The 12,645-nt window shown below is 38.1% G+C and overlaps 1 protein-coding gene across 8 annotated transcripts in view; it reads left to right on the top strand.

Annotated features, from left to right (window-relative positions):
• Positions 1 to 12,645, top strand: part of TANC2 (tetratricopeptide repeat, ankyrin repeat and coiled-coil containing 2) — a 256,753-nt gene that overhangs the window by 18,873 nt on the left and 225,235 nt on the right. The gene's annotated exons all lie outside the window — the stretch shown is intronic.

The following is a 12,645-nucleotide window of genomic DNA, read 5'->3' as shown; positions in this document are numbered from 1 at the left end:
AAAAGTTACTCATGAGTGGAGTAACCTTTTAACAGGTGGGACCTCAGCTTGAAACTGCAAGAGTAATTTTAGGTTCAATGTTGACTCTGTTGAGACTTTCTTTTTTTTTTTTTTTTTCTTTTTTCTGTTCTTGTTACTGTGTGAATATCTCCTATAAGGGGCTGCGAGAACAGCTGAGGAAATGGTCTGACTATACCCGGAAAACCCAATGCAAACACGGTGCTATCAGCTCTGCAGAATAAGCTAACTGGGAGAAGGAAGATTTTTCTTTCTGCAAGCTTTATTTATGATAATCTTAACTGCCTGGACTTTATAGAGGAGAGAAATGGTTTCTTAGTTGGCAGTTTTCCTGTGTTTTGCCTTGTTATTATTTTAATGGTTTCACCTTAAAGGAATTTTTGAGATATGTATTAGTTATTATGGAAGTATATTGTAGTGGCTCAGTGATTTTGTTAATCTAAAATGACTTGATCTGATAAATAAATTAAAGCAAGAAATTTTCTTAAGAGTTACTTTTATGCCTTTTCAGTTATTTGGCGGGACTTTCAATGACATGCTTACTTGATTTAGAAAAATTCTGCATTTGTGTTTTAAGTGAAACTTGGTGTGAAACAGTTACATTTTTATTGGTTTTTATTTGAAAAAAAAAAAAATCTCTCGCACACCTATCTGTGGCACGTGAGAACCTTATTTCCATGTGGCCCTGGCAGTGCTAAGAGCAGCATGTTGTCCCTCAAGACTTGCTTTTTGTTGTTTCCACCTCAGGTAGTGTATGAGGCATGGCAGCACCACCAAGGCTACACGCTGTGTAAGCAAGGAGTACCTTGCTTGTTTTAGGTCTAAGGAGAGGATATCGCATATTTACCAGGGTGGAATAACATTGTTGATGAGGATAAGCAAAGGAGCTCAATGTGAATATCTGAATGTCTCCTGACAGAGATAAGGTTTTAAACTTCTTGATTTTTTTTTTGAATGAAGATCTACATTATTGTAATCATAACAGGTGCTGAAATATCAGTTATAATTAGCTTAAGTTGTAAAGCTTCCATTGCTTTGACTCAACTCCTGCTGCATTGGAAATGGAAAGTTGGTTGAATTCTGCAAGCGCAGTCGTCGTGAGCAGCCATTAGGATGGCAGATTTCTGTGGACAGGTTGTTGGGTGGGTACAGTTTTTTGGGCTCTTTATAGTCAGGTGCTAAAAGCCTTAAAGAAATTCTTTTGGATTTATCAGTTTCTGGGGAAATGGAAAGTTATCTCAGCAAACGCAAACTGTTCGTCTGGCTTGTTGGTTTAGAAAGATGGCGGTCACGTTGTACTACCTTCACGTTTGCATATTATTGTGCTATGTGAAGTAGCGCTTCATGCTACTTAGATGACAGCTGGATAAATGCAGGAAGGGTCGCTGTGGCTTTTGTAGAAGGAATTCCTGCTTTATGAACTACGTGAAGTTCTGCTGAAGGGGCCAGCAAATCATGGAGGAGACGATCCAGTTGATATAATCCACTCGGATTTTCAGAAGAGTTTCATCCAAAGTTTTTCACCAAAGACATTTTAGAAAGCTGAGCAGGCACAGCATGCGAGAGAGTGTCCCAGTGTCTTGTCAGGGAGAATAATGGGCTAAGATCAAAATGAGGATAGAAATAAATGGTCAGCTGTCATGGCAGAGGGATGTTACCTGTAGAATTTGGCACTAGGCCCTGTACTGAGGATCATGCTAATTAATGGACTCAAACACGAAGTAGGCTGGAGGTAATCAGTCTCGCCAGTGATACAGAATTAGTGCAGTAAAAGCAAGGGATGACTGAAGGGTTGCAGAAGGGCCTTAAGTCTTTAATTACTGTTTAATAACAGCAAATGAAATGCAGTGTAGATAAATGTAAGTGCAGGAAAAACAAATCCAAGTTATAAAAAATTACTACGATTCTAAACTGACTATTACCACTCAGTAGAGAATCTTGGGATTATGACTAGTAGAGCCATGAAAACATCAGCTCAGTGCTTGGCAGCTTTAAAATCAAAACAAAGCAAAAAAATCTCACTGTGAAATGTTAGGGATAAATAGGAAAGAAAGAGTGAATAAAGCAAAGCATCACAGAGCCATCTTAGAGATTTGTGGAATGGCCACATCTTGAAGACTGTGAAGTTTGGTCTGCCCGTTTTCTAAAAGATATTTTAGAGCTGGAGAAGACTAAGAGCAGGGCACCAAGGATGATCAAAGATTCGGAAGGACTTCTGTAGAAGAGGACTGCCTGAGTAGACAGGAACTATCTAGCAGGGCAAAGAGATGCATTTTAAAAACAGTTATTTGGAAAAGAGTAAATTCAGTGCAAATTTCAAGTGAAATGTAGGAAAGTACCGTGTGTGTGTCAGAACACTTCTGCAGACACCCTTAAATCCTCATTTGCAATACGCCCTTTAAATCATTGCTGAAAGTAAGGTCGTGCCAGTTTTCTTCGATTGTTTAGTATATGTGTCCATCTTCTTGACATGGCTACATTCCTGGGAGGTGTTACTGAGGCAGTGAGTTGCTTCACTCATGGGTTAATCAGGGATTTGTTCGTGGGTCTTGTGATCTTTAAAGGCTAACGTGTTAAGTGAGCATATCACATAACTGGGCAATAGGGATTATGAATATTGCTTTAATAGCAAGGTTCCAAAAGCCAACAGCAGAGCTCTTCCTCCTTCATTTTCCTTGCATGTGTTTATACAACATAAAAGAGCTTTCTGTGGTAGTTGAGGAAATATGCCTTTTTTTGGACTTGTGGTAAGAATGCTCTTAAGTGGTTTCTGCAGTATTGTTTGCATTATTTTGCTTTAAAAGCAGTGAACTTTGGAAAATGTGATATCCATACCCAATTTAGATTTAAGATAATCCAGTCTAGCTACAACACTGTGAATGTTAAACTATTTTTCCTTTTTCAGACTTGTTCAACAAAAAAGGCTTCCTGATACGGATGGTAATACAACAGTAGAGGTTACTGTATTTTCTGTAACACATCTTGATGTCAGAAATGTTTTCCTGCAGAACTTGCCTGAGGAAATTTCAGACCATTGTTTCTTAATAGACATTGTTCCAGAGTGTAATAAAGGTGAATCAGAGACTTTGGCTTTGTTGTGCTGCAGCGAGGGTGAGAATATGCTGCTTTTTAAGCCTAAGACAAAAGAAGTGGGAACGTATACCAAGAGGGCGGGAGTTCCTCAAGCCCTAAATTCTCCCAACTCTGGAATAAGAGTTTGGGTGGAAGTGGAGGGTATGTATGAGAGGTGTATGTATATATATGGATATAGTATGCAAGTACTGCTGTGGAATTTATCCCCATACAGGAAACTTTTCTACAAAGAGAAGCTTTGAACACCTGGTAACACTTGTATTCTGATCCTCCTTCTGGGTACTTACTGTCAGGGTAGCATTGTGAGTAGCGATGGTGCCACAGCAGAAAGGAGACGTAAGTAAGGGTAAGGCTTAGGTCTCCCTGCTCTCACCAGCAAATCTACCTAATGGCTTTAGAGAGAAAACAAGTTTTAGTAGGTATGTATTACTTCTTGGCTGATCTTCTCAGTTCTTTATGAAGTACTTGAATGCTGTAGGCTTCAGAAGGAAAGCAAACCAGTTATTTTGTCTGTTTCTTCTTGTTTTCCTTGGTTGTGCACGCTCTTCAATGACAAGGGGTTTCATTTAGAAATAGATAGGATCTGGGATTTGCCTCAGTGAACGATGACATGAATTGTTCTATATTATACATGGCAATTGCAATCGTTTACATTCCAAATGTAGGGAAAAACATACATCCTGTCTCTCTCTGTCTCTAGAAGGCATTTAGGTGTCCTCCATAAGACAGGCTATAGATAGCAGTTAAAAAATCAAATTACTTTTATAGTTATGCAACTTTATGAAGAAATCTCACCCTTCACTGCCGAAGTTTTATTAAAGCTAAATGAGGGAGGGGGTGAATGCTTTGTCTAAAAAACAAACCAAAACAATACTGCTGTATTCAGTTCTGCCACATTATCTTTAAGCTTTGATACACACTTTCTGATACTCTTGCCTCTATCCATGAGCCATGGATGGAGCATTTTCATTCCCAAAATGAAAGAGAACAGTGACCCCAAGCATTCCAGTACTAGAGAGACTCAGAAAAGCACCCGTACTATAGCATCACTACCACTCATCTTTACTTTGCTTTCTGTGAAACAGAATGAATGGACTAAAGAGAAGAGAAGGTAGAAGGGATATACAGAATCATAGAACGGTTTGGGTTGGAAGGGACCTTTAAAGATCATCTAGTCCAAGCCCCCTGCCATGGGCAGGAATATCTTTCACTAGATCAGGTTCCTCAAAGCCCAGTCCAACCTGATTCTTCAGTGTCCTCAGTATCCCCAAGTCCTTGTCCGCAGGGCTGCTCTCAATCCCTTCATCCCCCAGCCTGTACTGATACTGGGGATTGCCCCAACCCAAGTGCAGGACCTTGCACTTCGCCTTGTTGAACTTCATGAGGTTCACATGGGCTCACTTCTCCAGTCTGTCAAGGTCCCTCTAGATGATACACTCTGAGCAGAGCAAAACAAATTTCAGGTCAGGGTCTTCAAACGCTCTTGTACCAGTTTTCTGAAGTGACTTAAGTATACCTGAGCCAAAGGCAAAGGCTCCTGTGAGCTAACGTGTTTTATTTTGCCACTGGGATAAGTTAAGAGGATACTGAATATTCTCAGCTGACTTCTTAAGCCATGGCAATGTAGTAGATGTCAAGAGTCACGCTGAAAGTAACCAAGTCTGGGGTTTGGGAAGTGCCCAGCTCACTTTGGTACTCTCACTATGACCATTTCCTGCCTGCTGCTGTTTATTTCCTCATGGCTTGAGTTCTTTATGGACACGTAACAGTTTGCTTTTAGGTTAGCTGGTTTCTCCCCTTAAAAAAATCTCACTGGGTTTTCAGCTCTTGTTTGCATACAGCTAAGGAACCGCAGTTCTTCATACCAGAACTGTAGGTCTTCATATCTAGGTTCTCGCTGCCCATTGCAGGATGAAATCAGACACCTCTCAGTTGTTAGCTAACGAGAACAGTATGAAGGAGAGCTTGTATATACAACATTGAATTCTTTTGAAGTATGCTATATGCTCTAATTTCAAGTGTGCTCATACAATGGCTTCATTTATAACTGCTTGTAGTTTAAACACATTGTCTTAAGTAATCAGGCCTATTTTAAATATCACTTTAATACTTCATAAAAGATAAAAGGTGTATAAATATGCCCTTTCCTTCAAGTACTTACTCATGTATGTGTTCCCTGGTTGGACGGTTTGAAGAAGTGACTTAAAGCAGAATATCCACTTCTAAGTCACGGTTTTCCTGCATGGAATATAGTTAGCCAGCTACCAAAAAAATGAAAGCCAAGTGAAACAAACTATCACTTAAATCCCCTTTTCATTGCTGTATTTCACTCGGAATCTAAGATACGGTCTGTAGTGTTAGCAGATTAAGCTAAGAAAACAAAAAATGCTGTTCTTTTTAATATAAGTATGGTTTCACACATGAAAAATCCTTTGTAATTTGTAAGGTATGTTTTTTCTTTCTTTCTGTCTTCCCTCTTTTGTCGTACGTAACCCAAAGCCCAAGTTGTTTGTGTATGTTAAACCTTAGTAGTATTGATTATACCAAATAAAAGAGATGTCTGGAAAAGGAATGTGACTATACAGTAAGTTTAAGTAATTGACTTTTTATAGGGACACATACTTTTCACTAAGAAAACTGTTAGTAGGATACTACTTTTGTTTCAACTGTAGATAATTCTATCCTCTGGCAATATAAAAAAAAAAAAGGATTCAAATAAAGTATTCAAGCTACTTACTTGTAATACTTTTGCTAAAAAAACAAGACCCAAAATGCCTCATTCAATGTTTTTCTTGCTCTGATTTCCCCCCCGCCCCCAGTTACCTGTGTTTCCTGACTGTCATGTTTCACGTCACTTGCTTACAGCACATGAGGTTACAGACGTTTTGTTAGAGCAGTCATGGACATCCATTATGGTGAAAGCATCGTAATGTTCCTTCTCTCAGTAGCTTTGTGTACTGAATTGCAGAGCTCTAATTAGGTCAGCCGGCGCTGGTACCAACCGAGTCTGCTAGGTGTGATGCAGGAGAAGTAGGTCTTCGTGTCACCCGCAGTCACTGGCACGTGTCAATGCACGCTTGTGTAGTGACTTCCCTTTTATTTCTTTCAAGTTTGGTCCTAGATTCCAGAAGCTTCTTTTTGGTCATCGTTACTTGTATTTTTTATCTTCTCTCCTTCATTTTCACTTTTACCACGTACCTGTTTTTTTCAGTCTTTCTTATATTCTGTGACACTTTTACCCTGTCTCTCCTTTAGAGATTCCATTCCCTTCTCCCCCTCCCCATTTCATATTTCCAGTTTCTTCCCCCATCTGCACTTGCTTCTCTCTCCTTCTGGTAATTGTTTTCATCTTTGCATTTTTCCACACCACTTCCACATGGGTGTATTTACAAAAGGGAAAACAGGCTGGGAAGAAGAGTTGTGTTTCTGAGTACTTGAGTTCTGGTTGCGTGCTTCTGAGGGAGCAGAGAAGAGGTTTCGACTTTCTTTGAAATTCGTATGTTCTGTAGGAGCTGGTTAAGGAAGTCTGAAGTGGTTATTTTATATCCTCAATATCCAGGAGTCTTCTGAGATAAAGCAGCACAGTAGCAGCTATTTAGGTGCCTTCTTAGGTTAGGAGCAACAGAAGTTCCCCTGCTAGAGGAGGTCCTGTGCAAGTATCCTTTTCACACTCCAGAGGAAAGTCAAACAAGACAAACTTGTGAAAACTGAGCGCAGTTCTGGCAGGAATTAAAAGAAAAAGAGAGCAGGGGGAGGGGGGAATCTTTAGAAGTCCCTTCTGGCAGCCAACTCCAAAAGGCGCTGGCTGATCCCTGCTGCTTTCTTACCAGTAGTGTCTGAAGCAGCATTAGCAATGGTGATGGTGTATGGACACAGGGATGTGAACGAGATCCTTGGGATAAAGCTGTGCTGTAGTAACACTCTCAGCATTTTAGTCATTTGATCCTTAAATTTGTTAGGTTGCATACTTTTGAGCAGTGTTGTCTGAATTTTTTGTTCGGTTCTTACTGAAATTCCTGGCAAAACTTTCAGCAGCATTGGAAAGATTGGGACAGGTTTGGGATGGTCAAAATGACCGTGGTGTTAGATGTCTTTTCAGTGTCATGATATATGTAGACCATTAAGTCTCCTCTTCTAGTTATTTGCTGACATCTGTTAAAATGTCAGATAATTACAATAAGTCTCCTAATCTAGAATTACTCTGGAAGGAAAATATTTTTCTCGGTGCATACTTAACATAGCCCATCATTTTACGGTCATGTTGGCATGTGTATTATGAGTGCAGTACCCAAAACAGCTAGTTAATAAATAATGACCAATCTGTAGATAGAGCAGAGGGTGAACAAACAGGTTGTATTTAATGTTATTAAACATGTTATGGTAATTAGCGTCTGAAGGCATTAGAAAGGTGAGGGCTTTGTGGCACTAGTCATTGTAACAACAAAACAATGACAGCTCCTGCCCCCAAAATCACTGTGCTAGTAGATAAATTTGTAAATTTTGATAAACATTATTAAGATGCTGAAAAATGGGATACTCCATTAATAGCTTGGAACTATTTGTTTGTTAAGCAGGAAATAAAATGGAAGGTCATTATAATTTTCATATGAAACCAGGACTCTGAGTTGTTGAGACAGCAGAATGTAAACGTCATCGGTATTTAACACAGAGTGGGGGTTTTTTGCTTGTTTGGTGGTGGTTTTTTTTTTTTTTTTTTTTTTTTTTTTTTTAAGGCACATGGGCTGAGAAGAAAAATCTTAATTTAAAGCATGGACAATTTTCTGATTTTTTTTTTTTCTTTTTCGTAATTCCATTGATGTCTGGATGCTTTCCCATAGTTATTTAGAGTGATGATAATGAAGAAACTGTTGCCAACTTAGAATATGGTAGAGTGGATGCTTGCTTAATACTGTTGAAAATCAGCCAAGACGTATCTAATTATGAACTGAAGCGTTATGTTGTATGGGTTATTTGTTGAATTCTTGATTTATCAATGGTATACGTTCCTATGTAATGAACTGTAAGTACAGTAATTATGTATGGTAATGTATGATTCAAATCTTGCCTTTAATTAGAGAATAAGAACTTGAGAAGATGAACTCTTTATCAAGATGGCAACATGAGACTTGTTTTCCAATTGAGTCTCTAATAAAGTTAGGTCAGCCATATTTACATTACTATAATTAAAGAATATTGCCATTTTCCCGATCTTTGATTTGTTAGATGACAGCCATTGTTTTAAGCAAAACACATTTTGCTTAAAAATGACTTTATGTGAGTTAGAAGTGAAATCAAGACTATTTTTTTGTCAGTATGTATTTTGTTTCCAACTTGTATGTATGTGCAAAGAATTTAAACTGTGATTTTATTTGGTTTTAGAATACCATCCAAGCTTACTCAATTTATCAGATGAATACCAGCTGGTGCAACTGACAGCCAAAACTAGAAAAATAACCTCATTTAAAGATGGAAATCCCTATTCATGAGACCATTTCAGAGATTTTTCTTTCCAGCAGCACTGGTTGAGCAACATGTTCTGATTATTGGTATAGTGTATGGTTTTCAAAGACAGATGGTCATTGTGTTTGATGCCTGTGTATTAATGTTCTGTTGATAAAAGTATGAGTAAGTTGTTAATTTCTCTGGGAAAATATAATTAAACTGTTGAGATCAGGGTACATGTGACCTATACTACGTTTGGTTTAGAGGCTTTAAATTCAATTAGCTTTGCAAAATTGCTGTGAATTTTACCTGCTCAAAGGCAACGTCTGCTTGCTTAGATTATGTGGAAAAAAGATGGCTTGCTTTGCTCTAGGACGTATAGAAAACTGGTCTTATATTTCATCCTGTTAATTGGTAGTTTGCTCAATACTGATGTTAAATATTTTCAAGTGTAGAATGGGTGGTATTCATCTCAAGATATCTCAATAGACTTCTAAACCTTGTTACTGTGAAATCAAATGTCCTAGCATCACTTCATACTCTACCTCTTTACAGCTGTAGTCAAGTGGCTATGGAAGGCAGGTTTTCTGTTTTGTTTCTTAAGTCTTAAAGCTTTAAGTCTTCTTTCTGCCGTGGATTTTAGCTTAACAGGAAAACGTTGCAGCTAGAACGTGCGTTGTTGTACCTCAAAGTATTCATTCCTTTTGTAGGTACTTGTCTTCTGTGTTAGAACAACGGGAGGGTGCTTAATTCTGTCAGCTAAAAGTGTTGACAATATTGTGACTTTTTTCATAAACTGTTCTTCTTACTTGTTTCAATAATTCTTACGTTAACTAGCAGCCTTTCTTTAGGGTAGTCAGTTTAGCTAGCTTTTATGCCTTTTGGTGCACTCGTGCACTAGGGTGTACATATTTAGAAATTGAGTTTAACTTCTGACATGTACTTAGGTGTTTAACAGAAGATAAGCTCTTTTTAAGAAATCATTTGAAGCTAGATGTGAAGGATGTTAGAGGTATGGTAAATGTGCATCTCTTTGCTGTTTTAAACTTCGGTTGTTTTTTAATGCATTCTTCTGCAGAAGAATTCAGTAAAGTTATTACCTACACAGGTATAACCAAGAAATTATTTGGGAATGCAAGTCTGCAGATTGGCTGCTTTGTGTCTGAATTACTTAACTGCCTCATCTACTGAGCATGCTAAATCTTAATTCTTGTATTTCTTAACTTTTTGTTTACTTGGCTTTGTGATATTATTGCTAACTTGGACTTTTTAATAGCATTTCTTTGTTTTCTTATTTTGGAAATTACGTAATGTCCTTTCATTCATACTGTTTGAGCAGCTTTGTCCACGATGTGTTCATTCAGAAATTGGCTGAGTCGGTGATAAGGTCCCAAATGCAGAGAATTATCAAAAACTAAGGGGAACTATTTCTGTTATACTGGATGAAGTTGAATAAAGTGATGGATATACTGGAACAGTAAACATAGTATAGGAAATGTATAGTTGAATTGATACTGCTCTGGGCTGATGATTGCTCAAAGGAAAGAAATCAACAGTTGGATGCAATGCCAGTGCCTGCAATGGGGGGGTGAAGTGTATTTTCATGCTGTTTTGCATCACAGAATAGCCTTGTGAGACTCTCAGTGTTTCTTGTTTCTGTTTGTGTTGTTCCTGACATAAATTACCTGATTCTGTTGACAAAAAGCATTCTTTGGCTTGGGTGTTTTGTTGGGGTTTTTTTGGTTTGTTTTTTTGTTTTTGTTTTTGGCATTGTGGAACTTATTCCTAGGTCAAACTTGGATGGCAGTTGGAAGTTGTTAGCTGGCTATTCCTAGCTGGCTTTTACAGGCAAAAATCCCAATTGACGGTAGTTGGCTTCTGCATTGGTGGCCGAAGACAGAATGACTGCGAAGACGGAACCACTTTTTGCAGTTGGTAGGACAGTGCTGGACAGTTGTTCTGCGACAGTTTGTGCCTCACTTACAGATACCCCACCTTGTGCATGTGGGGAGCAAACAAATAGAGCAAACAATAGTCAATTATTTGTGTTGGTTTTGGAGATGACTAAGTAGGAGTGTTACCTTCTCTCTGCCAAGTCCAAGAGATTTGGCTTGGAAAAACTATGTTGATATAATAATATTAATAATAATAATAGAGTAATTTAAAAAAATATACTATTACTTGCAGCCATACCACAAGACAGAGGTTTTAAAACCCCAAACTCTTAGAATATCTGGAGAAATCCTGACTGTATGTTGTTTCTGATTGAAACACACCATAGTTGTGATGTATGTGTTTAATCAAGAGGGAATAATTCTAAAATTGACACCCCCCCAAACTGTTTGTCTATTAGTCTCTAAATATATTTGTTATGATACAACATGTCAGAATTTATAACTTTCATACAGTTAAATAGCAGAATTTACAAATATAATTAGAGGGTTAAAGGCATTTAACGAATAAAAGCACTTTAATGACATTCAGTTTTTATTGACAACCCACTAATATCTGCTGCATTCACATAAAGATTTCTAATGTAATAATATGAGCAGATGAAAGCTTTGCTATTTAAAAGCTCAATGCAGAGCATATTCATCAAATATGCTTGCTGAATACAGATGGAAAGTTATTGAGCAAATTATGGGTAGTCAGCACTCATCTACAGCCTACACGGCATAAGCCATATTCTACTCTTTGTTTTATAGGGTATCATATTAAGAGAAATGTATTAAAAAGATAGATGGCAGCAAACTGAAACATTTATAAGGAGTTATTTTTAGTTATTCCAAAACTCCATGCATGTTTTCAGTTTTCAAAAAATTGTAATGTTGCTGCTTTTGAAAGAAAAAAAAGTTCTCTTCACTCAATCACCTACTGGAGGTGTTTGCAAGTACCTAGTTTTTGACCAGTTAAAAGAATTGTGGGGAATGCCAAATAAATGCTTTTAGGTCCTTTTTTCTGTTTCCTTAGGATCTAAGGAATAGGGTTTTTTATGAAGTAATGCCTAATAAAAATCTTCCTTGACCTGAACATGTTTGGGTTTGGCCTCCATATGGACTCAGTTAAAATAAGCTCCGTAGCTGTGGTCTTTTGCTGTATGTGGTTGGACGCTCATTCAGAAATTTTTAGCTGAGTCTTTCTACGCATGTAGTTTCTACAGAATGCAAATGCTCAGGCAGTTGGCTGCAAGCAGCAGTTCGCAGAACCCAGCAAGGGAGTTTGAAGAAGAGATGTCGTCTTGCGGCATGGTGTAACACACAGCCTGTGGTGCGGAGTCCAGGTTACGGCTGTGTGTGAGCTGAAGAAGGCTCTGGCAGGGGTCAGGTAGCCAGGGAGACATGGGCTGAACAGACCCTTCCTCCTGCTATATCAAGAATCACTTCAGTGCTGTGGGGTTAGACCTGCGTTTGCATGTTTGCCTTGCTTGACTGATTGAAACAGCCATGGTCCTGCTGAGCGTCCTATGCTGGTTACTAGCTTTTTAGTTATTTTTCCACAGAAGTGAAAAATTGAAAGCAGGGAGGTAGTTGGCAACCCTGAGAGATAAGATAGGATTGCTTCATGAATTTATGGAATGTCTTACAGTTTTATATACAAAATTATTCATATAAGACCATCTGAGAAGTTTCTGTTAAGGTTCTGGAGAGCAGTGTGAATTACAAGTTAAGCTGTCAATTACTTTTCAGTATCCTTTTGCAGTAGAATAAAAAAACCCTACTGAAGTCCTTGAATATTATTCTAATTTGCTTTAAACTTGCAAACTTAAGGTGGTCTCAATTTACTTCGATTTTTTTTTTGTTGGGGTTTGTTTGTTTGTTTGATGACAAATGAGATGTGCCTGTGTTTCCTTCTACTTGCTGTTTCTCAAATGAGATTTCTAAAAGAATAGATTGGTAAAGCCTGTAACACAATATTGTAAGCACAAATAAACGTGGTGGTACTAAAATAGGTGCTCTGGCCTTTTTCAGTAAGTAGCAAGATGCATTTCTCATGGCTCTTTGTTGATGAACTTGTTAGAAGTACGTGATGACAGAGCAAAGGGCCAAGTACTGAACTCTTGATTTAGTGTTGAGTCCCTTCATGGGAGTTGTG

The sequence above is a fragment of the Mycteria americana genome, chromosome 22, assembly GCF_035582795.1.
Source record: "Mycteria americana isolate JAX WOST 10 ecotype Jacksonville Zoo and Gardens chromosome 22, USCA_MyAme_1.0, whole genome shotgun sequence".
Lineage (NCBI taxonomy): Eukaryota > Metazoa > Chordata > Aves > Ciconiiformes > Ciconiidae > Mycteria > Mycteria americana.
This window is presented reverse-complemented; position numbering and strand designations above follow the sequence as displayed.